Source organism: Ambystoma mexicanum, chromosome 1q (genome assembly GCF_040938575.1).
Source record: "Ambystoma mexicanum isolate Mex_15411 chromosome 1q, UKY_AmexF1_1, whole genome shotgun sequence".
In the NCBI taxonomy this organism is placed as follows: Eukaryota; Metazoa; Chordata; class Amphibia; order Caudata; family Ambystomatidae; genus Ambystoma; species Ambystoma mexicanum.
The window spans coordinates 681717850-681745735 of NC_090922.1; positions in this window are offsets into that span (position 1 = coordinate 681717850).

Here is a 27886-nt window from a genome sequence, read left to right on the forward strand (position 1 = left end):
GGTGTCAAAGTGGCCCCTCACCTGACTTCCGATCAACAAGCTGAGGTGAAAAGTTTGCTGAGGCAGTTTTCCCCCTTGTTTTCACAAGCTCCTGGTTTGACACCTTGCTACAAACATGACATTGACACAGGAGATAGTGTACCTACTTAATGTAGGAGATACAGAATGTCAGACAAAGTAAGGTCTTACATTGAGACAGAGGTCAACAAAATGATGGATCTTGGGGTAATTGACCCCTCTAGTAGTCCTTGGTCCAGCCCAGTCGTTTTGGTTCCAAAGGCAGGTATCTCTGAGTTGAGGTTCTGTGGGGATTACAGGGCTATGAATGCTGTCACCAAGACAGATGCACACCCCTTGGTTCCAAAGGCAGGTACCTCTGAGTTGAGATTCTGTGTGGATTACAGCGCTATGAATGCTGTCACCAAGACAGATGTACACCCCTTGCCTAGAACAAATGAGCTGGTAGATACTTTGGGTGCCTCCAAATACCTCAGAACATTTGACCTCACTGCAGGCTATTGGCAAATAGCACTTGCAGAACATGCCTAGGAGAAGACAGCTTTCTCAACACCAGTGGGTCTTTTCCAGTTCATGGTAATGCCTTTTGCGTTGAAGCATGCCCCTGCCACTTTACAGAGGCTTGTGAATCATGTCCTTAATGGGTTGGATGAATTCTGTCTTGCATATCTGGATGATATAGCAGTTTTCAGTGCCACCTAGGAGGATCATGTGCAACACCTTAGGATTGGGTTGCAGGCTCTTCACAAGGCCCACTTGACCATAAAGACCAGTAAGTGCCAGATTGGACAAGCGTCAGTGGTCTACCTTGGACATGAAGTAGGCGGAGGGAGGACACAGCCTCTACCCAGTAAAGTACAAGCAGTACACGACTGGCCTACCCCCACTACTCAAACTCAAGTGAGTACCTTTTTAGCACTCACTGGGTACTACAGAAATGTCATGGCAGACTATGGCACCATAGTTATCCCTCTGACTGCTCTCAACACTCCTAATAAACCCAAGAGGGTAACTTGGTCTGTGGGAAGGCCTTCAATGGCTTAAAATACTCTTTGTACCAGGCCCCTGTTCTCAGAACCCCTGATTACCTAAGTCCTTTCATTGTGCAGAGAGATGCCTCTGACACTGGGATAGGAGCTGTACTATCACAAGTAGATGAGAAGGGTAGGAACCACCCTATTGGCTTCATTAGTCGCCAGCTTAAGGACAGAGAGCTTATATGGTCCACAGTAGAGAAATAATGTTTCTCTGTTGTGTGGGCTCTAAGGAAGCTGAGATCCCTATTTATGGGACTCACTTCACTGTGCAAACTGAACATAAGCCCTTAAAGTGGCTAATGAACATGCAGGGAGAGAATCCAAAGTTGCTCATGTGGTCCATAAGCCTTCAAGGCTTTGACTTCACTATTGAGCATAGGCCAGGGGTCCAACATAGCAATGCTGATGGGATGTCCAACATGTTTAACCGACCTGAACATGAGCCTCATCCAGGGGTGGATTAATACCCTCTGTGCATGGTCTGGGAGGGGCGAGTGTTAGGAAAGATTCCCATTTATGTGAGGTTTTCCCACCAGTTGTGAACCCCCCAACTTTTTGCAGCTGTTTTACACCTTAGTCTGACTTTGCCAGTGGACCACAGCCAACCTCTGACTGAATTGACCAGGTCACAATTTAAGAGGTACCCCAAGCACATCCCTCAACCCACCAAGAAGACAACATACTTGAAGGGCATCTCAACGTTTTGGTGGAAGGCCCTCACCCAGATACCTGTGCAAGGATGACAAAGCACATATATTAGGAGTGTCCTATGGTCATGGAGCACACTTGATCTGTAGCCAATATGTAAATGCACTGTAATATCCCTCTAAATAATTGTCCCATTATTTTATTTAGCCCAGCTGCTCAGCTTCTTTTCTGCACCAGTGCCCCAGCAAAATGCAGTAGAATGCAAACATGCAATATTAGATCTGTTGTTCAATGTTTTATTGCAAGCAACTGAAACATAATATGGATCCATGTTCAGTAAATGTAAAGGAGAGAAAGGTTAAAGAACAGACAGAAACAGAAGGGGATGTGGGTTGATGGTAGCCACTAGTCAGTCACTTAGTAAAACTTTATTTCGGCCGCAGCCATAAAAATGCATACGTAAAACATTAATAAACAATGACATTGTAAAATGTAAATCCCACTTTTCTTAACAAAGTTATCGGAATTACAAAACAAAAAACATGATAATTGAATCAACGATTGGGAGGCACCACAAAAATAGAGGGAACAGAAAAATCATGCAGACACTTTATCACATCACATAAAAACATGAGGACAGCCAACTCATGAATTACAACTCACTAATTATACTAAAACAATCGCTATAACTGTACAAAATGTTATATCAATACAAATAACTGGCTAGTTGATATAGAATATGTCATTCCTGTAAAACACAACCCATGAGAGAAAAGGAGCAGCGTAGAATAAAAAAGACGCATGTGCGTCAGAAATTAAGCTCACCAAGAATCTTGCAGTCAAAGCAACTGCCTACAAAGGGCTGCGAGCTGTAATCTGGGCTGCGAGCTATAATCTCCTCTGCACTCTACTACAAAGGGCTGCAAACTGCAATCTCCTCTGCACTCTACCGCAAAGGGCTGCGAGCTACAATCTCCTCTGCACTGTAATGCAAAGGGCTGCAAGCTGCAATCTCCTCTGCACTCTACTGCAAAGGGCTGCGAGCTACAATCTCCTCTGCACTCTAGGCTAATAGATTACGAGCCTTAGCTCTTTCACACAGGCCTTGCAAATATATGAGGACACTTCAGAGATGATCAGCAGGCTAGATGTAGATGTACCTAGGGCCAAAGCATCCTTGCAGTGTTGGATGGCATGTGTCCGCAAAAGAGGCTTAAGAAAGCGTGGCCTCAGTTAATTATATAAAGGGCATAAAAAAAGAAGTGTTCTAAATTCGCACTATGAAGCTGACATACAGGGCATAGATCAGAAATACTCCGGCGCCATATCAACAATGGATCGTAGAGTGGAAGAATTCCTAACCGGAATTGAATGTATAAGGCCTTAAGATGACTTGGTGACAAAAAGTCTAAATCATTTTCATAAATTAAATCTGCTTTAATAGACCAATACTCAATCAAACGGTTGGACCGATAGCATGCTATGTTAGCCCTCTCCCTCATTACGAATGCTTGTCTATGGGCATGCCTGTGCTTATTTGATGAGGGTGTTGCCAGAGCTCCGCAAAATCCAACTCCTGCAGTAGATAATGGACATGGGAACACCATTTCAACTCCTGTACACCGCCTCGGGACAAAACTTCTGCCATCTCCTCTCTATATTTTCCCAAATGGGGCGAGGACCATAAGTGAAGCCGTAGTGAACTGGTGGAAATTGCAATTAAATCAGAGATGAAACTCTGATTGAGTTCAATCCGTAAAATAACATTAGGAGTTGGAGAAGGAAGGCACAGTCCCTTTTTGAAAAATGTATTCTCAATTGTAACCAACCTGGACATGAATGGCCCCATAACATAGCTCTAGGCTGTACATTATATAGCTGTAAAACTGGCGATTGAGCACAGTTGATGTGATTTCAGCTGAACTTCAGTATAAAATTGCTCTGTCTCTCAAGGATAAGCTGGCTAACCCATCTGCCATTTCCCGAAAATGTGATGCCCAGATACACAAAGGTATCCACCTGCTCAATGGAATGTCCTTCTATCGTGACCCTTAACCTAATAGCACCCCTCTGACCACATGTATGGATGACTGATGACGTTGTCTTCTCTTAGTTGACTATCAACCTGCTGCTCTTACAAGCAACATGAAATGCATCCGTTTGCCTGCGGAGTCCAGTAAGCTTCGTAGACAGCAAAAAGAGTGTTGTCTGCAAATTATTTATTTATTTATTTTATTTATTTTACAAGTTGTATAGCAAACATAACCCAAAGGCATCTAGCCACTTTATTTATAAACAGGGCGAAAAATGCTCTTTTGATCACAAAAAAAATACAATAGATACAAAATATTTTTTGATGGGAAGCACTGGGCTTCTTACAATGGGGTGAGTTTGAAGAACATTCAGACCAGGTTGTGGAAGGGAGTAAATGGAAAAGTCACCGGGGACAGTAAATAATTAGACATGCATAGATTAAGGACAATGGGCCTCATTACGATCCAGGCGCTAATGGGTTAACAGCGCCATAAAAGGCTTTGGCGCCGTTAACCTATTAGCACCTAATTACGAGGTCCCTTTGCGGGACCCGACCTTAATGGCTGGTTTTACCAGCCGTTAAAGTAGGGACCCGCAAAGGGACCTTGGTGCTAAGTACGGTGCCTCAATTTGCGGCACCGTACTTAGCGCCTTCCCCATTCCCATTGGGCCCTATTGGGCAAAAATGGGAATGGGGAAGGGCCATGGCGGCATGGGGAATTACCGCCCTGCCAACCTCGGAATGGGATGGTAATTCCCCATTCCGCCATGGGTCGTAATGAGGCCCAATGAACATTGGACATTTTTAAATGCAGGTAGGCGGTACAGCCAGTTGTGCTCGGGATATGACCGTGAAGGGTGAATTGCTAAAGTGGAGGCAAAGGATTTGAGAGACAGAGGCAGGTTAGAGACAAGGGAAACATGTTAGCTAGCAGGCAGATGGTAGGTAGGTTAAGAGGGTAACTTGGAGGCAAGGTGGTAGGCTTTTAGTTTGATTTTGAACAAACCATGTGGACTGTTTCCATGCAAGTGGAGCAAGAAGAGAGAAGGAGCGGAAGTGAGAGGAAGCCCAGGGAGTGTGTGGAGCCACAAGTGTAGTTGAGGCAGCAGAGCAGAGATTATGAGAAGACTTGTAGAGTTGGACAGAAGAGGATAGATACAGTGGTGCCTTACCGTGGATAGATTTGTGAACATTTCAATCTGGCTCTGTTTTGCATCGTCAGCCATCAGCCTGGTTATGGTATGAGGAGGTATGAGTGAAGTGAGGGAGTTGAGAGTCTTTGTAGTGCAATGAATGATCTTCTTGAGAGGATATAAAGCCTAGTTGGTGTGGGACAAAGAAAATGGTGACACAGCAGTCCAAATTTAGAGAAGACAAGAGTGGTTAAGAGATGATTGGCAGTATTCAAAGGAAGGAGGTGCCTGATTTTCCAAATATTTAGGAGGCTCAGGTGAGCTGTGGTTCCAGTTTTGGTGATGAAAGAAGAGTAGGTGTGAGAAGGGTCATAGATGACACTGAGGTTTCTAACTGAGGAAAAGTAGGGGAGAGTGTCAGGTGGGAACTGGATAGGCAGAGGAAGAAATGAGAGAGAGCTTTTGGCAGGGAAGAAGAGCACCTCTGTTTTGGTAGAGTTTGACATCAGAAAGTGAAAAGTCATCCAATATTTAATGGCAGAGAGACAGCTGGAAATTTTGATTGAGAGAACAGAGGAGAGTTGAGGAAACGAGAAAAAGATTTGGGTGTCATCCACAAAGAGTTGCTACGTGAACCCAAAGGAGTAGATTTGTGCCACAAGATCAGATGTGTAGAGTGTAAAGAGGAGCGGACCCAAGAGAGAGCCTTGTGGAACACCAAAAGAGGAATGAGTTGAGAGGTGTTGTTGCTCCCTGAGACAGAGAATTGGTGAGGTGCAAGGTAGGATTAAATCCAGACGAGGGCTCGATTGCAAATCACAAGAAGAATGAGAGTATTAAAGAGATCAGAGTGATTGACACTGGCAAAGGCAGTAGACAGGTCAAGGGGAATTAGGATAGAGAATATGTTGGAGTACTTAGCAGAGGACAACGAAGTAGGGCACATTCATGAGAGCAGTTTCCGTGGAGTGACAGGATCAGAAACCTGCTTGTAGGGGTACTCAAAGGTTGTGGATGTCCAAGAAATTGCTACAGAAATTTAGAGTAGTCTGGAAGGAGAGACACTTGTTGAAAGTTAGCCAGTAGGTTTGGGTCATACCCTTGCTTTTTAGGAGAGGGATGCCCAAGGCTGTTTTGGAAACAGAGGAAAGCAAGCAGAGTCGAAGGACAGGTTGAAAAGTTCAGCTTGGTGAGAGGCCACTTAATGGGCAATAGGCTTGATTAGCTGAGGAGCAAGAGGGTCTGATGGGACACAAGAGGGGGTAGCCTTCATCAGTAGCAATAGCATCAGTGTGACCAAAGTGGAAGATAAAGGCAGAAGATTATGGTAGAGTAGGGGAGTGTAAAATGGAGGAGGAGGGAATGTCAGGAAAGTCAGGAGATAGTCTCTAATTTTGGAAATGTTTGCAGCAAAGTATTCAGCTAGGTCATAAAATGTGAGAGTGGACTTCTTATTCATACACTTATGAGGAGTGAGGAGAGATTTTATTGTGCCCTGTAACTGGCAAGGATGATTGGACTGAGAGTGAGTGAGGGCTAGGTAGAATTCCCTTTTTGCTCTAGCAAGAGTGGACATAAGAGAGTTCAGGGCAGAGAGGTAGAGTTGCAGGTCCTAATGCAAATGGATTTGTATCAATTTGCGCAGTAGACAACACATGTCTGTGCGATGCGGGCATATGAATGGGGTGACCCATGGCTGAGTATGCTGAGACTTAGGGGTGAAAGTAAAAAGTGGGAAGTGAGAGGAGAATTAGTTATATTGTAGAGATTGGAAGCTGGAGAAGGCAGTGTTTGTGGCAGAGGCATTGGGTGTGAAGCAGGAAAGTGAGAACTGTAGGTCGGAGAGAAAGGAGGGAATGGCAGAAAGTTTACATTTCCTTTAGGTAATAGGTGAAACAAGTAGTGAGGAAAGATCAGAGGGTGGAAAGGAGATAGTGATGGAAACAATTGAGTGATCAGATATGGATGCTGTGACAGTAGTATTAGTGTTTGAGAGAGAGGAGGCAATGAAAAGGAGATCCAACGAGTAACCCCTGTGTGGATAGGTAGGTTATAGATAGAGTGGAGAGCGTGGTCACTAAAAAAAGACTAAAGTTCAGTTTTCTGAGAAGTGGTTGGAGGGGTAATGTTAAAGACACCTACGAGAATGATATGATGTTTAGTGAAAATAGAATCAAGGAGTTGCCCAAGATCATCAAAGAATACAGCAGCGGGACCAGGAGGGGGATAGATGGAGATGATGTGAAACGAGTAACGGCAGAGCAATACTAGACATGGTGAATTCAAAAGAGGTAGGAGAGGATGTGATATTGGAGATCTGTGAGGCATTGAGGTGGGAAGAGAGTAGGTGTCTGATGCCGCAATCTCTGCCTGTCAGTCGAGGAGAATGAATGAATGATAGTTTGGAGTCATGTAAGGATGCCAGAGTGGCAGAGTCAGACAGAGAAAATCAGGTTTCAATGATAGCAAGAAGGTCTAGGGGAGGAGGAGAGCTGCAGTGAAAGTAGTCAGTGATAAAGGATGTTTTTGCTTAATACAATCTGAGAATTCCTGAGTGCAATGTTCAGCTGATGAGGTAAGGAAGAGTATAGAGGTTGAGTCTCAGAGGACGAGAGCCAAGGTGTATAGGTCTGAGAGGATTAGAGGAGGTATGGTTAGCTTGTAAGATTAGTTTGTTGGAAGGAGGTGGAAGAGCGATGCAGTATTTGTAGTTTTGAGTTGAGAGTTTTACAAAAGGGTAGTAGAGGAGGACGTTTTACTGTGTTTGGAGAAAGCGCCGGTAGACATGAGTCGGAGGATCAGTTGTTTGTGTCCTGTATGCAAGACAGTTTTGTGGCAATCTGTGGTAAACAGGGGCTAACCCGGAAGACAGAATAAAATAGAGAAGGATAAAGTAGTAACCCATAGATCTGTCTTCCCTTTGCTCTGGATGCCCGGGGGGAACGGATGCCCAAAGGACAGTGCTTATATACCCAAAGTAACACGGAAATAACTTTGTCAGAGGTCATGGGGGCAGTCCCTAGATTGATCCTGGAAACTTTTTTGGGTCCCCTGACCTCTGCAGGAAGTCTCAAGCTGATGGGAAGAGAACTTCTGGGTTGTTGGGGGAGCTCAGTGTTATTCCTTGCCCAGTTGAAGCCCCTTTTAGTGGGGCACAGCCGTTCCAAAGATGGCGATTTTGGGGTCACACGTCACAGGGGCAGTCTCTATATCGATCCTGAATGCTTCTTCTGGGTCTCCTGACATCTTCAGGCAGCAACGGGCAGATGGAAAGAGGGCTTCTTGGAATGTTGTGGTGACCTCTGTGTTGGTCCAGCCCAGTTGAAGCCCCTTTTTGAGGGGGAAAAACCTTCCATAGAATGTGATTTGGCAGTCAAAATCCATGGGGATGGTCTCTAGATCAAGCCTAGGTGCTTCTTTTGGGTCTCCTGATCTCTGCAAGCAGCCTCAGGCAGATGTAAATAGGGATTTTGGTAATTTTGGGATGAGCTCTGTGTTGCTCCCAGCCAAGTTGAAGCCCCTTTTGGAGAGGGTACAAACTTATAAAGATGGCAGTTTGGGAATTAGACATCACAAGGCAGTCCCTGAATCAGTGCTGGATACTTCTGGGTTCTTGACCTCTGCAGGCAGCCTCAGACAGCTGGAAAGAATGCTTCTAGTGGTGCCTGGGTGATTTCTGTGTTACTTTCAGCCCAGGTGAAGCCACTTTTGGAGGTGAAAGACCTTCTAAAGATAGTGGTTTTGGGTCAGAGGTCATGGACACAGTCCGTAGATCAGTCCTTGATGCTTTTTTTGGGTCTCCCGACCTCTTCATGCATGCACCCTCAGGCAGATGGAAAGAGGCCTTCTGGTGGTGTTGGGGTGAGCTATATGTTGCTCCCAGCCCAGTTAAATCCCCTTTTCGAGGGGGAAAGACCTTCCAAAAATGGCTGTTTCCGGGTCATAGATTGCAAGGGTAGATTCTAAATTGATCCTGGATGCTTCTTTTGGGTCTACTGACTTCTGCTGGCAGCCTCAGGCAAACGTAAAGAGGGCTTCAGGTGGTATTGGGGTGAGCTCCATGTTGCTCCCAGTCCAGCTGAAGCCCCTTTTGGAGGGAAAAGACCTTCCAAAGGTGGCAGGCTTGGGGTCAGAGAGGGTGAAAAGTGGAATTCTATCCCTGCCCAATTTGGGAGCATCTGTTAGGAGATCTGTGAGTCTAAGAATAAATATTATTGATAAACACACAAAATAAATTTGGTGTGAGACTGCATCCCTGTCTCACCCCACACTCGATACTGATCGTAGTCAACAGGTCACCTGCTAAGTTCCATCTAACAATGGTTGTATTGCCATCATAAAGGCCCTGAATACAACGGACAAGCTTCAGGGGTATGTTCAGATCTTGCAAGGCCTCCCTCAACTTGAAACAGCATCAAAGGCACATTTTAAATCAATAAAGGTGATGTACAAACCCATCTTCACTTAATGGACACACTTATGTATTAACAGATGGAGTCTAAAAGCCTGGTCTACTGTAATCAGACGAGGTTGAAAACACGCCTGGAGGTGACTGATGATGTTCTGTTCACAGACTGAATCTTCTGAATCTTCTGTAGTAGCAGTGCGCTGACATATATTTCACCAGAGGAAACGTGCAAATTGGCCTGTAATTTCCAGGATGTTCAGGCCTACCTTTTTATATAACAGAATAATTATGGCCTTTGTCCAAGATGTCGGAGTCATGCCTGATTCAATAACTACATTAAATAAATGATGCAGAACAAGGAGCAACTTGTTCTTCCATGCTCCCCTAGAGAGCAGCCTTTTAAAGCTTCAGACACTTGTGCATCAAGGCCCATTTGTACTTTTTGGCTAAGCAGGGTCTTTGAAGTTCTGGCCGATCAAAGTGGAGATTGTTTGGCCTTTTAAATGTCCTTTGCTTCCATGTCCAGGGACTACTGTTGCCCATTACAGAGAAGACTGGTGATGCATTATAGTATTGCCTGGGGGTTTAAACACACTCTGGCCTGTGTCCAGGTCACTTTAATAAGTATATGCTGATTGTGATAAAAACTAGCCCTCCCAGGACAAGGTTGCAGTATTAAGCGATGCAGGTGCACAGGAGACGCTGCCAGATGATACGTAGCACACTTCGCTACGTCCACACCTCTGAACCTATAAGAACCGAGGTTCAGATCCTTTGCAGCAAAGCCCTTGCAGGACAAAGCTGTAGTGTTGAGCAATGCAGGTGCGCAGGAGACACTGCCTGGTGATATGTAACATGCATTGCTACATCCACGCTTCCAAGCCTTAAACAACCAAGGTTTGGACCCTCTGCGGCAAAGCCCATGCAAGACAATGCGGTGGTGTTGAGCGACGAAGGTGAGCAGGAGACTCTGCCCGATGATACATAGCACACGTCACTACGTCCACGCTTCCAAGCCTATAAGAACTGAGGTTCAGACCCTCTGCGGAAAAGCCCTTGAAGGACAAGGCCGCAGTGTTGAGTGAAGCAGGTGTGCAACAGATACTGCCTGACGATACATAGCACACATCGTTATGTCCACGCTTCCGAGCATATAAGAATTGAGGTTCAGACCCTCTGTGGAAAAGCCCTTACAGGACAAGGCCACATTGTTGAGTGACTCAGGTGTTTGGTGGTGAAGGGGTAGAGGCGCAGATAGTGAGCGTGGACGACTTCCCCCTCCTTTCAGCAACCGCAAGGTAAGAAATTGCAGTTTGCATTAGCACTGTTAGTCTCCACCCATCCCCCTGACCCATGTGCCCCTCTCCTTCTGCACACGTGTTCCCCTCTGCAAATGGTCCTCACACCCCTGAGGTGCTCGCCTTCTCCCCTGCCTACATGCGCTCTCTCACAACTCTCACAACAGGCTGTGTGTGCTCCCTCCCAACTTAGGCAGTGTGCACTCCATCACAACTTAGCCATGTACGCTCCCTCCCAATTTAGTCCGCATGAGCTACCTGGCAATTTACGCCGTGCACACTCCCTTGCAACACTGGGTTGTGTGCGCTCCCTGCTACTTAGGCTGCCTAACCTCCCTCGCATCAGGCCATGCCACAACCTAGGCCACATGTGCTCCCTTGCAAGTTAGGCTGCATGCTCTCCCTCACAACTTAGGCCATGCGCACTCTCTCGTAATCCTTGGTCGCGTGCGCTCCTTTGCATCTTAGCCCCCCCCGCATCCTGTCTACGCTTCTGCTCCCAGTGTTTCCCTACCGTCCTCTCGCATCTTTCGCCCCTCTATTCCGTGACCTATTGTATTGTCACTCCTTGTGCAGTGTTCCCTGGTCTTTCGTTTGTTTCGTTTTCTCTACTGTTTGCATTACCTGCATTCCTCTACTTTCAAAGTTCCTTAGTTGTGTACTGTGCCTTGTTGGGTTGCGTTTCTGCACTGTACTTTGACACTGCCATTGTTTTTCTCTACTGTTTTGACATTGTGTTGTTCTCTACTGTATTGGCATTCCATTGCATTGCCTGCATTCTTTACTTCTAGGTGTCCTTGGTTGTGTATTGCGCTTTGTTGATGGGTTCTGTATTGCACCTGATTGTGTAGGTCCAGTGTTTCTTGTTATGTGTTGTGCTCCCCTCACTGCTGTATCCACCCGTGTGCTTCCCTCCTGTCTGTCCCCACCATTTACCCCACCCCGTGCTTAGGCTTCCATCTCTCACCCCCCATCTTTCTTCGTGCACCCTTTATGGTGCTCTCTGTCTCCCTCATATTCTCTAACTGCTACTCTATTGACAATAACACCCTGGATGTTCTGATCTCTTCAGATCGCCCTCTCTCTAACGCTTTCACCACACCTCTCTCTTGGAGCAACTACTTTCTTTTTTTCTCCCACCTCTCTCTCTCTCTACCCCTCAGGTCAAGCCGACTCCAGCACTGCCACCCACCTTCTCGGTCACCCGGACCATGAAGCGTGTGTCAGTTGAGGCTTTCACTGCTACTTTCTCTCCTCCTCCTACACCTTTGGTTGACTCACACTCTGACACATCCCTCTCTAACCTTAATCTCTCTATCTCTAGCACTCTTGATGTCCTTGCCAATGTCAAGAGGATCCGTTTGAAGCCCACATCCAAGTGCAACTCTTGCTAAGATCCTGACCTCGCCACCCTTAAACGCAAGTGTAGGGCAGCTGAGATGAAGTGGAGGGCATCAGACACACTCCTTAACAAACTGGCCTGTCGCCTGCTCCAAAGGCAATACAGACTATCTGTCCTCTCTAAGAAGAGAGCCTACATCCAAGCCTGCGTCTCTACGGCATCTAACAACCCGGCCAAAGTTTACAAAATCTGCAAGGAGCTGGCCAATCCTGTTGCAGTCTCTACCTCTCCTGTTCCTTCCCAGGCCCTCAACACAGCCCTGGCTTCTCATTTCACCAATAAAGCTCAGGACATCCTGTCCTCTCTCTCTTCCTCTACCTCCTCTTCCTCCTCCTCTATCACTCCTGGCCCCTCTTTGGTTATTTCTCCTCCTCATTTCTCATCCTTTCCCCTGTTCACTCATGGCAATGTTTCTAGATAAGTCTCATCTATGAAAGTCTTGTCAAAGCAAGTTCTCCTCTGCTCATCCAGAACCATCAAGGGCCATATCGACACCCTTGCTCCAGCCTTGGATGATTTCTTCAATCACTCTTTTGCCAATGGAACCTTCCCCACCCCCCTTAAGTACTTCTTTGTTCTCCCCCTTCTAAAGAAGTCCCTTGCTGATCCTTCCTCTCCAGCTAACTATCGCCCAATCTCCATCACTCCTTTCCTGGGTAAACTCCTGGAAAAGCTGGCCATTTCCCAGCTTAATCTGCATACTGAGTCTGTTGGTTGTCCCCATGATCACCAGTCTGGCTTCAGAGCTGCCAGAAACATGAAAACTGCTATGCTGAACACTCGTGAAGACTTGCTCTCTAATCTTGACTCTAACCTTCATTCTGTCCTCATTCTCCTCGATTTATCCTCTGCTTTCAAAACGGTCAACCAAGCAATCCTGCTGAATCGCCTCCGTGACAACCTGGGTATTAGGGGTCAGGCCCTGGCCTGGTTGACCTCCTTTCTCAATGACCGACCCTCCCGGGTCCAAATTGAGTCTTTCCTCTCTTCTATCTCTCTCTCTATTTGTGATGTTCCGCAGGGTTCTACCCTTTCTCCTTGGCTCTTCAACCACTACCTGGCACCTCTTGCCCACCGCATCACTACATTCTGCTCTAACATTCAGTGTTATGCTGATAACACCAAGCTCTCTTTCAGGCTCCCCTCAGCCACCTTTGCTCCTTCTCTTATACCAGACTGTCTGGCCGTAATTCAGGAATGGTGTGCCGCTAATGATCTATGCCTTAATGCCAGTAAGACTGAGATCCTCCTCATTGGGACACCTGCTCCATCTTTTCCTCACTCTCTCAGGCCGCCCACCATGGGCTCTCTTCCTGCTCCTGTGAGGCTAACAATCTGGGTGTAATCTTCGACTCCACCCTCTCCTTCTCTCCTCACATCTCCAACGTCTCTAGAAAAGTCACACTATCAGCTACACCTCCTCAGAGGTATTCTGACTTTTCTCACTTTCCCCCAGACGCTCACTGTCTCCAGAGCTCTGGTCCTCTCTAGGTTGGACTATTGCAACAGCCTTTTTCTAAATCTGCCTGTCTCTACACTTCGACCTCTGCAACTAATCCAGAGCGGGACTGCAAGACTTATCCTTGGCATCAAGCTCAGGGATTTTATGTCTGCAGCCCTGAAATCTCTCCACTGGCTCCCGGTGACTGCAAGGATCAAGTTCAAGACCTTTGCATTGTCCACAAGGCTTTCTGGGTTCAGGCACACACTACATCCAATGCTCTCTTCCAAAATACCTTCCTTCTCGAGCCCTTGGGGCTAGATCTCTCTCCTCTGCCGGTGCCTCCCTCTGGAATGGCCTGTCTGCCTCTCTCAAACTTGAGCAGACCACCTGAGGTTCCGGAAGCAGCTCAAAACTGTCCTCTGCTTTCTCTCTCTCCCTCCCCTGCTGACCTACCTGACTTACCTGTCTGCTGTACCGACTGGTTGCTTGGCTACCCTCAGAGTCTCACTGAGTCCAGGCTCTTTCTTGATCAGTCACCCTTGCTATGCCTCCGGGGCTACCATGCACTTAGGGGCTAGACCTGTAACCCTACAGTCCCTTGTTCTCCTTGCACTACCCAGAGCCACGCTGCCCTGGCTACAATTACGCAAAGCATTACTGCCATGTTTTCCCTTCCCCTCTTCCTTGCACTTCCCCCCTCCCTTTCCCCTTGCACGATCTGAATGACACAAGGCCTAGTAAGATTGTTGGGTGGAAGTTCCATATATGGTGGTGTTGTGAAGTCCAGGCCAGACTGGCTAGAGCCTTCCCAGTGACTGTATGTTGTGGGTACGCCCTGTGGGTGGGATCTGGGTGAATGGAGTGTGTGACGAATAAGCATTCTGTGTTGTGGATGTCTAGTATCTGGTGTTTGACACAATGACTGAGACAGCCCTGCCAGAAACTGGTATGAATGCAGTGTGGATTGTTGAATGGCTGGGTACATGTCCCAATACACATAAATTGTTGTGAGTGTCTGGAGAGAAGTGAATGGCCTGAATGCACTATGCACCTGATTGGATGCCTGCCTGCATGAATGCCCTTCTGACCGATTGGTTGCCTGAGTATGCCCCAGTAGAATGAATGGGAGATCAACTAGTATATCTGGGGGCCTCTCACTGCTAGAATTTGTGTCCAGAAACTGAAGAGAAACTGGAGTTGAAACTGAAGCTTAACTGTGAAGCCCTGCTAGAAGAGAAGAATTGCTGTTGCCCTTCTTCATCAATCTGAAAGCTGCTGTGTCTCCAAGTACTGACCCAGAGAGGAACTGGTAAGGCACCCTCTTCCCGAGCTACAAGGGACCATTGTGCAGCAGCTGATCTTTGCCAAAGCTCCCTGGTAGACAGACCTATGACAGGCTGCCGACCGGAGATGGGGACTGCCACAGAATCCCAAAGAGAAGCGCCCGAACTATTGTCCGCCACTTTCGATGTCCACCGTCGCCGACTGGAGACGCCGTGCTCCCGTTGCCTAAGAACTTTTGATTCACGGATGGGCTCGTCCGCACCGCCACCCGCCTTATCCCGCCGGAGAAGGCCAGGCCGTCGACGTGCCGAAGAGCATCCGCCAGTGGGTTTCCCGCCACCCAAAGACCACAGAGACGCCGACGACTCGACGCCCTTGCTGGACCACAGCTGTTCAAACTCTTTGCATTCCTGAACTATCGACACTGAGGTGTCCCCCACGCCTCTTCCTTGCAGGATATTTACACTTCCTTGTCGATGAGCACCGCTAGGAAAGAAGCTGCCACTTCACCATCATAGTTCACCTTGTTCTCCTTCGGACGTTCAACAACCCATGACTCCTGCCTTAAAGTGAGGGCACTCAAGAAGGGCCGGCGATTCCCCGACAAGGAACGCTACAAGGCCAGGTACTTTGGGGTTGCAAAACTATTGGAAAGACTCTTGTGAACAATATATGAACTGTGCTTGTGATATATCTTTATTCTACAGGTTGCCCAGGTGGGAGGATCTCCACACAGAACTGTGTCTAGGTATCATGTCCAGTATTCTGCCACTTGTTCTAACCAACTGCTTTCCTCTTATTGATTTGTGTGCCATTAAACCGTACATTTGATGCACTTTAAAGAGATCTAATAGTAATTGTGGTACCATGTAGAACTGTATATTTGCCATTGTAGATAACCAAGTACAAAGTGAGTTATCGTGATATTGTACATAACCTTGAATATTAATTATATAAAGACTGTGTTTTAACTAATACAGTGTGCGGACATTCCATTGTGGGTGCTTGGGACTACACTGTACTTAAGAACCAGCCTGCAACACCTCTTGAGAATCTAGGCCTTTATTGCTCGTCCATTGCTACCACAATAGAGAATCTTGGCTGGGGTCCTCTGTGCCTCTCCTCTACCATATAGAGAGCAGAAGTACAGACACCCCCCTCCGGTCTTTACACTGGTAGCAGCAGTGGGATGCTTATGGTTTTAAGAATCAGTGTATAACCGTGCCACTTACAAAATATCTGCACTTTGTTAAATTGAAGTTTATTTGTGTACAAGATGAAGTCTATTGCAAATTGTAAATTGACTCGAATGAGCTTAGAGGCTCTCCAGAGTGCTTGTGAAGCCAACGAGTTAGCCTTTGTGGATAAGTCTAGGGCTGAGCTTATAGCTGCCCTGGTGGACTACCAGACTGATGGTGAAACTCTTGAAGCGGGGGATGCAACCAATGAGGACTCTGCCCCTGGGGTTTTTGCTGAATCTGATTCTGAGAATGCCACCATTCCTGCTGCCTCTGTTCCAAACCCCAGCACTGCTCTTCAGGGGGAAGCCCTGAAGATTGAGCTTTTAAAATTGGAGCTAAAATGGGAACAGTTAGCCTTTAAATAAAAAAAGTTGGCAACTGAAGCTGAGTTGAAGAAAGAGGAGTTGGCACAGCAAGTGATACTCAAAGATAGAGACACTTAGCACCAAAGAATCTAGAGAAAGCTAGAGTGGAGAATTCAGCTAAACCAGTTGAAAATGGCAGGTCCCCAGCCACCAAGTTTATGAAAGATTTGGTTGGTGTGTTTGTGGAGGGTTCTGATATCCTCCAGTGGATTGAAGCATTTGAGATGGGTTGTGTAATTCAAGATGCTGATAAGCGAGATTGGGCTAAGTGTTTGTTAAGCAGAGTGCCTCAGACTGGATATGACTGTATTCTGAAACTGAGTGTGGAAGAAATGGGTCAGTATGAGTGCATGAAGTCTGCTTTGATTGGCAGGTTTGGCAAGACACCTACCCAATATCTTAAAAGGTTCAGGGATTTTAGGAAACAAGGGAATGTGTCTTGGGTTGACTGGGTGAGTGGTGCGCACATGAACATGATGGGGTAGATTGATGGTTACAAAGTGAAAACATTTGTTGAATTGTCCCACCTTTTGTTTTTGGAGCATTTTTTCGGAAGCCTGTTCACATTTGGTGCTCCTGTAGAGATTTCCTTAGTGTCCCTTGGGGCCTCGGACCAGTATGCAGAGGTACTGGCAACTATCCCACAGAACACCCGTAGGTTTTTCAGAAGTGTCCTCTTGAATGGCCAGCCTTGTACTGGTTTGAGAGACACTGGGGCAAACATGACCATAGTGGACATGACCCTGCTCAAGCCAGAAGACTATGTAGGTGCTCCTCTGAGAACCACCAGGTTAGCTGGTGGGCCTCCCAAATGATTGCCTGTAGCCTTAATCACACTCATGATTGGAGACAAGACAGTAAAGCTTCCTGTCCTGGTTCAGGACAATGTCCCTAATAACATTCTGTTAAGTAATGATCTAGTGGAGTTGGGGTTGATCTTGGATGGTCTCCCCCTGGCTGCTGCTGCAGTCACTAGATCACAGGTGACACAGGGTCTGGCTGTGAGGCATGTACCCGAGCCAAAGGTGAGGCCTAAGACAAGAAGATGGAAGACCAAGAAGGCCACCTTTGTGAAGGGAGTTCCTTCTCTTCCTGTTGTTCCTACAGCACCCATTGAGATCCATGCTCCGGATGGGCTGGGTCCAGTGGAAAACCCAAACTCAACTCCTGAGGGAGAAGAGACAGAAGACTCTCCTGTGGGTGAGGTTCTCAACCCGGAGGACCACCCTGATCTTCAATGCCTGCTGGCTGAAGGGGGACCCTCCCGGGCAGACTTCTGTAATGGACAGAGAAGGTGCCACTCTCTCGAGGGTCTGAGGAAACAGGCCCTGTCATAGGCACAAGGAGAAGTGCCTAGGACATTCCGGACCTATTGGGAGGGTGAGCTCCTTGTTAGTGAGCCCACTAAGCCTGAACCTGATGCCCTCAAGAGGTTGGTGGTAGCCCAGGTTTACAGGCCCTTCCTGCTGAAGTTGGCGCATGAGGTGCCCTTAGCTGGTCATCTTGGTACCAAGAAGACTAAGCAGAGGCTCTCTGTCCATTTCTACTGGCCCTGGATGGGAGTGGAAGTGGAGTCCCACTGCAGGACCGGCCCAACTTGTCAGTTGTCTGGCAAGACTGGAGGCAGTGTCATTGCCCCACTGCAGCCATTGCCAGTGGTTGGCACACCATTGGAGAGGGTGGGCATCAACATTGTCGGTCCCCTTGACCCTCCCACTTCAGGTGGGCATTGGATCATCCTGGTCTTGATTGATCATGCCACCGGGTACCCTGAGGCTATACCCCTTCAGACTGTTACTGCCAAGGTGGTTGCCAGGGTTCTCCTGGGCATTTTCACCCATGTTGGATTCCCTAAGGAGGTTGTCTCTGACAGAGGATCCAACTTCATGTCTTGTTACATGAAAACCATGTGGAAAGAGTGTGGGGTAACCTACAAGTTCTCCACCTCTTACCATCCCCAGACCAATGGTCTGGTTGAGAGATTTAATAAAACTCTCAAGAGCATGCTAGGCGCTTTGGAAGAGCCCCTAATGTGGAAATGGGATCTCCTCCTGCCATGCCTGCTGTTCGCTTACAGAGAACTACCTCAAGAGGTTGTTGGTTTCAGACCCTTGAGTTACTCTTTGGACATCCCGTGAGGGGGCCCCTTGCCTTGATCAGAGAAGGTTGGGAGGCCACCCCTCCAGGTCCCACCAAGCAAGTAGGGGACTATGTGTTAAGCCTCAGACGGAGTATGACACAGATGATGGGTCAGGCGACAGCGAATCTCAAGGCCAGCCAGGAATTGAATAAGTACTGGCATGATCTCAAAGCCTCGCCAATGGATTGGACTCCGGGACAGGAAATCCTTGTGATGGAGCCTACCAAGCCTAGAGCTTTGGCAGACAAGTGGATTGGACCCTTCAGGATCATCTCCAAGATGGACGAAGTCAATTATCTGGTTGATATGGGAGCTCTGGGGTAGACCCTCGGGTATTCCATGTTAACAGGCTCAAGCCGTTCCACAGGGGAGCAGAAGTCTCATGTCTCTTGCTAGCTTCAGAGCAAGAAGAGGATGAGAGTGAGCCTCTTCCTGATTTGCTGCATAGCAACCCTCAGCGTGGCTCTGTGGAGGGAGTACATCTCTCTCCCGATCTAACGACAGAGCAGCAGAGGGCCTGCAGGGCTTTGCTCCTGCAGTATGCCTCTCTGTTTTCACTGACTCCAGGCCTTACACCGTGGTGTAGGCACGAAATTGACACTGGTGATAGTGTGCCTGTCAAAAGCAGGTGCTACCGTATGTCAGATACAGTTAAGAACCACATCAAGGCTGAGGTCACCAAGATGTTGGAACTGGGTGTTATTGAACCCTCAACCAGTCCCAGGTCCAGTCCAGTGGTTCTTGTCCCCAAAGCAAGTTCCCTGGCAGGTACCAAGGATTGGAGGTTCTGTGTGGACTACAGAGGAGTCAATGCCATCATCAAAACTGACGTGCACCCATTGCCCCGGGCTGATGAACTCATGGACACCATAGGTACTGCCAAATTTGTGCGCACCTTTGACCTTATATCAGGCTATTTGCAAATAGCTCTGACGGACCATGCCAAGGAAAAGGCGGCATTCTCAACACCTGAGGGACTCTACCAGTTTAGGGTCATGCCTTTTGGGTTGAAGAATGCCACTGCCACCTTCCAGAGATTGATCAATCATGCACTCAGTGGGCTGGAGACCTTTTGTGTGGCTTACTTAGACGACATTTCTGTCTACAGTTCCACCTGGGAAGAGCATTTGACACATCTGGATAAGGTGTTGCAGGCCTTGAAAAGGGATAACCTCACTATCATGGCCACCAAGTGCCAGATAGCTCAGGGTAAAGTCACATATCTTGATCATGAGGTATGGGGTGGATCAAATCCAACCTCTCCCCAGTAAACTACAGAATGTACATGACTGGCAGACTCCCACTACTCAAACCCAGGTGAGAGCCTTTTTGGGTCTCACTGGGTATTATCGCAATTTCATGGCAGACTATGCAACCATAGCTGCACCCCTGTCAGCACTGACTTCACCCAAACAGCCGAGGAAGGTTAATTGGACTGAAAACTGTCAGAGGGTCTTTGATGGCTTGAAAGAAAGTCTGTGTAGGGCACAGAAACTGGAGTTGAAACTGAAGCTTAACCTTGAAGCCCTGCTGGAAGAGAAGAATTGATTGCTATTGCCCTTCTTCATCAATCTGAAAGCTGCTGTGTCTCCAAGGACTGACACAAAGCTCCCGGGTAGACAGACCTGCGACAGGCTGCCGACTGGAGATGGGGACTGCCGCGGGATCCCAAAGAGAAGTGCCCACACTGTTGTCCGCCACTGCCAATGACTGCTGTCGCCGACTGGAGCTGCCGTGCTCCCGTTGCCTAAGAACTTTTGATTCACGGACGCACCTGTCCACAACGCCGCCCACCTTATCCTGCCGGAGAAGGCCAGGCCGTCAACGCACCAAGGAGCATCCGCCGGTGGGTTTCCCACCACCCAAAGACCACAGAGACGCCAACGACTCGACGCCCTTGCTGGGCCACAGATGTTCAAACTCTTTGCGGTCCTGAACTATTTACACTGAGGTTCCTGGCATGCCTCTTCCTTGCAGGATGTTTACGCTTCCCCGTTGATGAGCACCGCTAGGACAGAAGCTTCCACTTCATCGTCGTAGTTCACCCTATTCTCCTTCAGACGTTCAACGGCCCGTGACTCCTGCCTTAAAGGGAGGGAACTCAAGAAGGGCCGTTGATTCCCCGACGAGGAACGCTACAACTCCAGGTACTTTGGGGTTGCAGAACTATTGGAAAGTCTCTTGTGAGCAATATATGGACTGGGCTTGTGATATATCTTTTTTCTACAGGTTGCCCAGGTAGGGGGTCTCCACACAGAACTGTGTCTAGGTATCGGGGCCAGTATTCTGCCACTTGTTCTAACAAACTGCTTTCCTCTTATTGATTTGTGTGCCATTTAACCGCACAGTTGATGCACTTTAAAGAGATCTAATAGTAATTATGGTACCACGTAGAACTGTATATTTGGCATTAGAGATTACCGAGTACAAAGTGTGTTATCGTGATATTGTACATAACCTTGAATATTAATTATATAACGACTGTGTTTTAACTAATACAGTGTGCATACATTCCTTTGTGGGTGCTTGGGTACTACACTGTACTTAATAACCAGCCTGCATTACCTCCTGAGAAGCTAGGCCTTGATTGCTCGTCCATAGCTACCACAATAGAGAATCTTGGCTGGGGTCCTCTGTGCCTCTCCTCTACCATATAGAGAGCAGAGGTACAGACACCCCCCTCTGGTCTTTACATGAAGGTTTGAGAGCAGATCTTCATGGGTGTTCAGGAGAGCAGTTTCTGTGCCTCTGGCAACTCTGAAGCCAGACTGATGTTCATGGAGACAACCAACAGATTCAACATGGAGATCTGAGAGATGGCCAGCTTTTCCAAGAGTTTGCCCAGGAAAGGGGTGATGGAGATTGGGTGATATTTTGCCAGGCAGGTAGGATCAGCCGACAGCTTCTTGAGGTGTGGGTGCACAAGACAGTGCTTAAGGGGAGAGGGGAATGTTCCAGTGGCCAAAGAGTGATTACAGAAATCGGCCAAAGCTGGAGCGAGGGTGTCAATATGGTCCATGATGAATCTGGAGGGGCAGGGGAGCACCTGTTTGGATGACACTTTCATAGATTGTACTTGTCTAGAAAACTCATCAGGTGTTGTCAGAGAGAAAGAGGAGAAAGGAGGAGGCGAGGTAGAGATGGCCAAGGGGGGCCTGAGAGAGGATGGAGGAGAGGGCTTGGGAGGGAACAAGAGAGGTAGAAACCACAACTGGATTGACCAGTTCCTTGCAGATTGTAAAGAGTTTGGCCGTTTTGTTAGAGGCCGCATAGACCCAGAATTGAATGTGTGCTCTCTTCTTCATGAGTGTTATTGCTTCGACTGGCATTTTGGTGCAACCTGTCTAGGTATGTCTAAATGTGGCCTGGCATGATTTATTCTAATGTTATTACGTGTCTACATTGTGCAGCCAGTGGGACATGTTTTCAATGTGGCATGGCATTTTTGTATAGCAAAGCATTAATGTTCCTGTGCACTGTAGGTCAGTTGCATGTATTGGATTGGACCCTACAAAACAATTGCAAACACTCTGGCTTTTTAGCCACATTTTCTCAGAAAGTATACGCATATTTACATCTTTCTCCTAGTACAGTGTGTGGCATACCCCTTCAGCAGCACGTTTGTGCGTATTGTGCAAGCGTGATAATCTAGGCCGGCCCAGAGTGTGGCACGACCTGTGATTCATTGCTGGGTTAGGGGGGGCCCTCAGCATGGCTCGCAGGGGGCCCCACACATTTTGTGTTACGCCACTGCTTAAACATCTTCCTTCTCAAGCCCTATGCTCATCCACTTCTAACCCTCTGAAGGTCAGACGCTTTTCCAAGCAGAGAGTGGGCATAATTCTCTTTCCTCTGCTGGGGACTTCTTCTGGAACAGCCTCCCTGCCTCTCTCAAACTTAAGCAGAAATCAAGACCTTCTCTATTCCTCTCACTTGGTGATGTCCCTGACTGCTCCACACACTGGTCACCTGGCTGCCCACTGAAACCCAGACCCAGGCTCCTGCATGTCCAGTTGCCCTTGCACTGCCTCCAGGCTCTCTCAGCACCTAAGGCTCTGTATCTGCAATCCTGCAGTCCCTTGTCTCTCTGAACGTATGAGCCACCCTCCAGCAGCATTTATTGAGTTATCTGCACTTTTCCCATCCCCTGCCCCTGGCATTTCTCCCCTCTCTCCTCCTTCCGCGATCTAATAGAAACAAGGCCTGGTAACATTGTTGTTTTGTCATCCTTCTGCCCCCGCCCCCTCGTCTTGTCACAATTTGAAACACTTGTGTACAGGCACGTAATAAATTACTTATTGTATCATATCATAAATACTGTTGGGAAAAGTTGAAAGTGAGGTGTGACAAAGTGAGCGGTGCCGGGTTAAAATGAGGAATGCCAGTGTAGAAACCCTTCTTTTACTTTGGTTGGGGTGGTGAGTAAAGACGATGGTTGTCTTCTTACTGTATCAGTTCTGCTCTGTCTAATGTGACAGAGCAGTGGAATTGCAATGAAGTGTGCTGTGGCCTTCTCACCTGATGAAGGACTAATGCACCCCCAATATGAGAATGAAGCTGGCATGTACCCATGAGCTTCAACAATCTTTCTTATATAGACACAGGAATTGTATTTTTTTAGGATTGAAAAGTAGATTAGAGTTGCAGTGACCTGTTTCCAATTTCTGCATGAACGTGTCATAGGATTTCTCTGTCGCTTTGTTTATAGTATGTTAGACAAAACATGCTACTATGACCTTTCCAAAGATCAGTACAGAAATCCTGTGAACAAACTTTTTATGGTTCATATCCAATCTCATAAATCTCAAAATGGATGGCCCCGGAACAGAGAACAGGGATGAAAGGGTTGCAAGCACTGTACCCGATGTACGGACTGTACAGTGATATAGTATACATATATCGTAGCGATAAAGGTTGAGGTTTGAATAATGTGCCTCTCTGGATGTTTTCTACTAGAACACATTCCATTCTTCGCCATTGAGCATACCATCTGGTGCTGATGGTTGTTGTAATCATAAACTTAAGGTGAACTGATGGTTGAATAGCCATGAATAATGGAGTGTCAGGAAAGCCCCTCCCTAACGCTTTCCATTATGCTCTTCCAGTCTTTGAAGGGTGCTGTGTGATGACCCTCAAAAGTGGCATATTCCAATATCCGACAACAATAAATATGCCATTAGGAACCACCATGATATTCTTACACTGTTACACACTGTTACAGAACAGAAGTTGTGTGTTTGAACCTCTGACCTCATAATCATGGACTGAGTGGTTTTCAACTTTTAGTGCTGTATTTTTCATGGTAATAGAAATGCATTCAAAATGAAAATGCTTTAGAAGATATTTGCCTAATTCTAATTTTGCAAAGTGTACATGAAAATGTCTTGCCTGCACCCTTCCCCCCAGCTGCGCCCTCCTCCTACTCCCCAGTCTATCTGTGAATGGAAAATGGGAATGCACTTTGAATTGACAGATATGTTTTCTTATGCTATATTAAAGACTACCAAAAACTAGAATGCCACACAGGAAGGTCATTCACGGCCGCTCATAACAGTTCAGGTGTGATACTCTGCTTTCTGTTTGGTTTGGGAATTACTTTCTTAATCAATCAATAGGAAGTTAGGGTTTAGGAACGCATATGAGACAAGAGTCCTTGCAAAGATAGTTCTTACAATACTCGTTCTAAAAGAAAGATAGGATCGGTATAAACTAGGGACAAGCGAATGCAAGTACATACGCTATGGGACACAATTCTTCCTATTTATACTCACTGGATAAGTTTTTAAATGGGACCGTCAGCTCTTTTCAGGACTGGGTCTGGTCTAGGAAAAACAGCACATCATGCACGGGACTGGATCCTCTAGGCCGGTCGACAGTTTGGCACAGGATCTGCTCTCCTAGTCTGTGGATATTTGGATCAGCTGGATGGCGAGTTCCTCAGGCAAGCCTAGTGGTGGCAAGCCAGAGAATTTCTGGATACTGGTTCAAAATGGCCTTCTCACACCACACAGTGCTTTACTGAGTGGGGAGAATAAATTTGAGGATTTGGGGCCTTGCTGGAAATCATTAGTCTCTATTGCTGGCAAGAGATTTGGCATCTGGATCTGGAAGAATATTTAAAGCTGGATGTAGAAAGCTGGATTAGAGTGCTTCGCCGGAATCAGGAAGGTGGCTGGATCTTTGAGTCTCTATCTGCTGTCAGCTGTCTCTATCTATGCCTTAAAAATGACATCACAAAGGGATGTATGGACCGGCTTAGCTAAGCTTGACCCTGTGAAAGGTAATTGGGTCAGAGTCTACTCTCTGCCTTGATAGGAAGAGAGAAACAGAGTGTCATCTTTATTGTATACTTTTATGATGCTGAGAATCCACCACTAGCCACTGGAACACAAAGTCTAATTTTGGCAAAATACATATTTACACATATGCAACCTCTATAAAAATCACATACACAGATTGCATAATTTACATAACAGCTATTCCTCAAAAACCCGTAGCTGTGGGATCTTGTCTCTGTTGTCTACAGAATTTTGCCCTTTTCACTATGAACACACTTTGCTATTGTTCTGCAAATTTCCACAACTGTGTGTGCTTAACATAGGGATATGTGTGTAGATTTTCACAATTCTAACAGTAATGCATTTGGCATAAAATCATATATCTTGCCATTGCTGTCCAGAACATGTCACAGTTCTGCCGCCTCTTCACATGTGCAGCCAGAAATTAAATGACCAACTCTGTCATTTTTATAATTTTCACCATTTTGAATAGCAAGTTATAAGTCTTTTATATGGTTATATGGTCGCTTGGCTCCACCTCTTTTTGTCTCCCTGCAGTCCAGTGCATCCCCTTCCTTGAGGGAAGCTCCTTCACACTTCTAGTTCCCTGAGCTGCAGCTTTATTGTTCCTTTGCTCTTTGTAGATAAGATTCTGCCCCAACCATGCAATTAACACCTTCCCGTGAGTTTCTGCTGATGGGAAGGCCCTCCTTCTGGTAAGAAACCAGCTTTCCAAGTTTTTTTCAACTTCAGCCAAGCTAATTACTTCTTAAACATAACAAAACCCACATTTGTTGCATCACATACAAATACATTTCTTTCTTGGCCTTAAAATCTGTGGAATCAAAAACACAACTAAAATCAGTATTCCTTTTTGGCAACAATCCTGTTTATGTTTGCTAATTCAGCAGACTTTTGAGTTTTAGGTAATTTTAAAGTTGCCTTAGTACTCCTCTGACAGCTGTCATTCAGGTCGCCCCGGGTATTGCACCCAGATTTTGGCATAGAGGCGGTCAGTTTCCAGACTTTGTATGTTTCACAATGTTTCATTTGATACATGGATTTTAGCACCAGGCAAGATTGTGAATGTTGAAAAGTGTTGTGTTATAGGCATTTTGGAGTTCTTGGCAACAAAACACATGACAATTGTAGGCACATTTTGGTTTCACTTGCAAAGTGCTGCTTTTCTCTCTGCACTCTCTTTGCTAGTCATGGAGCCCGCTGGCACCTTTTCTGCAAGGTGTGCTCTTTTGCCTCACACATGCACCATGGGTGGAAGTTGTGAATCCCTCTTTTTGTGTGCTGAAACACACGGTTTTTGTGGGTTTTTGTTGGTTTTTGGTGCGCACAAGGGTTTTGCTGCCATTGTTGTTGTTTCTTTCCCCATAACTGGCAGGGTGATGCCGCATAGCATAGCGGAGTGGGTCAATACATCCCACACAGGATGCTACAACTACATGACACACAAGCTCAATTTGTAAAATCAAGATGCCAGTTCACCGTCAACATAATCAGTATGTTTCCGGCACACTTGAAGTGTACCCACCACCCAAGTGTGATGTGCTCATTGTTTAATACATCTGGGAATGGCTATCCCGCTAATTCAGTAAATTACTATATCAGTTCAAAACACACTGAAGTGAACATGTTGGGCAATGTGTGTGGGGGGGTCAGTGTGCACATGGGGCAGTGTAGCAGTGAGTGTGTGTGTGTAGGGTCAGTGTATTTGGGCAGTGTTAGTGTGCATAGCTGAGGAGCAGGTGTAAGTGGAACTAGGTCACCTGCCTAAGCCCTGCCCATCTGGTGCCTTCCTGGTTGCTGCTCTTATTCACCAATTAGCAAGCCCCGTCCACCTGGTGCCTTCCTGCTTGCTGCTCTTTTCCCTATTTAAGGAGTCCTCCAGACTCTTTTCCTTTGCAGCTGGGGAGCAGGTGTAAGTGGATCTAGGTCACCTGGCCTAAGCCCTGCCCATCTAATGCCTTCCTAGTTGCTGCTCTTTTTCAACACTTAGCAAGCCCCGACCACCTGGTGCCTTCCTGCTTGCTGCTCTTTTCCCTACTTAAGGAATCCTCCAGCCTTTTCCTTTGCAGCTGGGAAGTAGGTGTAAGTGCATCTAGGTCACCTGGCCTAAGCACCACCCACCTTCTTAGCCCTGCCTCTTCCTTCCTGCTCTTAACTCTTAGATCAAGGGCGTCTCTCGCCCGGGCATCCAAAGTGAAGGGCAATCAGAGAAAAAGGCAATTCCTGTTTGGACCTGTTCGGACAAGGAGGATCCAGGGTCCGACCCCCTGCTAAGACAGCAGGTAAGCATGCACCAACACGTGTTTACACCCTCTGTCCCCAAAGGCCACCCCCACCCTCTCTGGTCCCCCCGTGTTGTTCCCTCGTGCCCCACCCCTTCCCGCACACAGGAGTCTGTCCTGATACATTCTGGTTTCACCATCACCGTCTTGTGGCCAATGCTGGATTTTACTTTTTTTGGACTCCATTGATTCACGGTGCGTCACCCTTTCCCAACTCTCAAGCTGGACTTACTTTGCATCTTATACTCATGGTGGCCCTGAATCATGCTGTTCCCATATTAATCTTGTATCCTGGCTTGCAACAATATGTGTTACTACTGACTTCTGCAATTGTATTTGCTCTCCCCTCTTGCTTCTCCACTGTTTTTGATTGCTTACTCTCTGTTCTCTCCTCCCCTCCCCTTTCTCTTTTCCTATCTCCTCCCCTCTTCCCCTTACTGTCTTCTTTGCACTTACTCTAGCAGAATTGTCCCTGGACCTAGTATGATAGCAACCTCGTCTGTTGCTCCCCCATCCCCTTACTGCCCCCCCTCCCTCCAGCACTATCTGAAACATTGTCAGGCCTAGTACGATAGTCGCTTGTTTTGTTCCTCCCCTCCCTTTCTGCACCCCTCTCCCTCACCTTTTGTTTTTCTCCAGCTCTACCAAAAATGTCATCAGGACTAGTACAGTAGTCGCATGTCTGTTTCCATTTGCTTCCCACTCTCCCCCTCCCTTCCTTATCTATGTCTTAGCTCATGCACTATCTGAAATGTCGTCAGGCCGAGTACAATAGTTAATTTCACATCCTTCCTGTTCATGACCTGTAGGAATGTCATCATATTTTCCCTTGCTCCCTCCCTTGCCTTGAAG